Below are 2154 nucleotides of genomic sequence, written 5' to 3'. Positions count from 1 at the left end.
CCAAGCTTTCATTCACTGAGGAGTACTCCTCCTAGTATAAAAAGATTATCGAAAAACACCTCGACCACATTGACACAAACTACATATATACACCAAGCTAACAAATATACAAGCAGAAGAAAAAACACTAGCAAGTGGAAAAGCGAGAGACATCTTACTGAAATCCCTACCATATGCACGCCCAAAACTTGGCTGAGAAACATGTGCCTTCGTTATCCAAATGCAAGGACTGCAGATCTGGCCAAGTATTCTCAGCTGTGTTACAACATTTATTATGCTTTCTGGTTGGCCATGTAATGCTGTTTGTCCCAGTACATTCTGATCACCACTAGCATAGCCCATTGATTTCGAGTTGATGAAAGTATTCATAGATCAGTCAGCCGCCGACTAGTAATGTTTTGGTGTTGTATTCAAATTGCAGTGAAAAAATGTTTTTTTTTTTGGTTTTCTTGCAAACCATGAAGAGATAACATGCACCAATGTTGTGTCAGGCCAGGTTGAATTTCGTGTGAGCTCTACCCAGAAACGATTGTAGAACTTCTTTCTTGTGCACTTCATATCTTGGTGAAATATAGGCACTATGTATTCAAGTACGCATAATTTATGGAGCTACTATACCAGGGCATTATATTATGTTGCCCCGTTATTTTCCATTAAGCAAAGGCAAACATTATTGTTTGTCTCTTTATGTGCAGCGAATACTTGCTTCTATATATTCAAGTTTAAGTTTTTGCAGACTGGGCACACTCACATAAAAAAGCATTTAGTATTGACCCACTTCTTGTGTATTTTATGTAGCTCCATCTTTTACAATGCACATGACATAAACGAGTCTTACAATAGGACTGATATGAGCTTTATATTGGTACCTCTTGCAAAGTATAATTGTATCCGGTGTGCACTTGTCCCGAAATAAACTACAAAACTGCACAGTTGCACTCTGTGCGTATTTTCTTTAGCACAATGAACATTCAGGAGCACATTGTTGCATAAAGTTTCTTTTTTGAAGGTGTGTGGCCGAGTTGGCATTTTTATAAACTCCCGTGTTTACCTACAGCTACACCTAACTGAAACAATTCATGTACCAAAACTCCAAATGAATTACGGGGCACAATGTATGGACCCCTTTGCATTAATTATGAAAACATGGGTTTTCTTACCTGGTACTGAAAGCAGCAGGCAGTAACGATTAGGGAATTTATGAGTTTGACCATCAAAATGAGGCCACCTTAGTTCAATAGTCTAAAGTGTACCCCCGAGCTAAACGACTCAGAACCTCGGGTGTCAAGCTGCCACGGCAAATGCTGCAACGAAGGATGGTGCATATGAACAATGCTATTTCATAGCAGCCTTCAAGCATCTCTGCCAGTTCTATTGAGCGCTCGTAGAGGTCCACACAGTTAGCTTGAGCAGAAGCACTCAAGAACTCTACCTGAATGTTCAGTAGCAAGCTTTTGAGCACGACACTGGCTGCTTCAGCATGATACCTGCTTCAAAGTGCATGTATTGGGAATGCTGTAATGCATGCACTGTACTGCCTTGGCGATGTCACTGCCATCTTTAAACCACGACAATGCAGACGGTGCTTCTTCGTGTGTGCCTGCCATATTTGTTAGTTACAGCTGCTTTTAGAGCAGTAAGAAATTGTGAGGTTTATGTCTCAAAGAAGAATCTGCAGTAAGGGGCTTCAACTCAACTTGCCTAGTTTCTGCCCCATTTCTAGGCCTTCTATTGTTATCTACTTTTGTGAGCAAGGCTGAAGATTTGGATAACTGGTTCAGCATGATTAAGAATACAGACAAAAAAAAGCACAAGAATGCGTAGGTATGGACACAGCACAGTCCTGCAATCAGTGTAGCATCCACTTTGCTCATTAAAAAAAACAGAGGGAGGGAAAAAAAAGCTTAGTTCAATTAGGTGCAAACATTTTGCAACAACAGTTGTCATATTAAGGTTTTTTTTTGCATTTTCTTTTGCATTTACACTTGTCTCTTACTAATAAAATTTCAGTCCAAAGTCAGCACTGTGTCCATGTCTACATGTAGTTCTTGTGCAGGTTTTTCTGCACTATATTTTTTATGACAAACTATTGTCGTGTTAAGTGAAACTAAAAAAAAAAAGCTTCGTGCAGTGTTCTACTGTAGATAATAGTGA

The sequence above is a fragment of the Rhipicephalus microplus genome, chromosome 5 (genome assembly GCF_043290135.1).
Source record: "Rhipicephalus microplus isolate Deutch F79 chromosome 5, USDA_Rmic, whole genome shotgun sequence".
Taxonomy (NCBI): domain Eukaryota; kingdom Metazoa; phylum Arthropoda; class Arachnida; order Ixodida; family Ixodidae; genus Rhipicephalus; species Rhipicephalus microplus.
The sequence above is the reverse complement of the archived record's forward strand: the minus strand, read 5'-3'. Positions refer to the sequence as shown.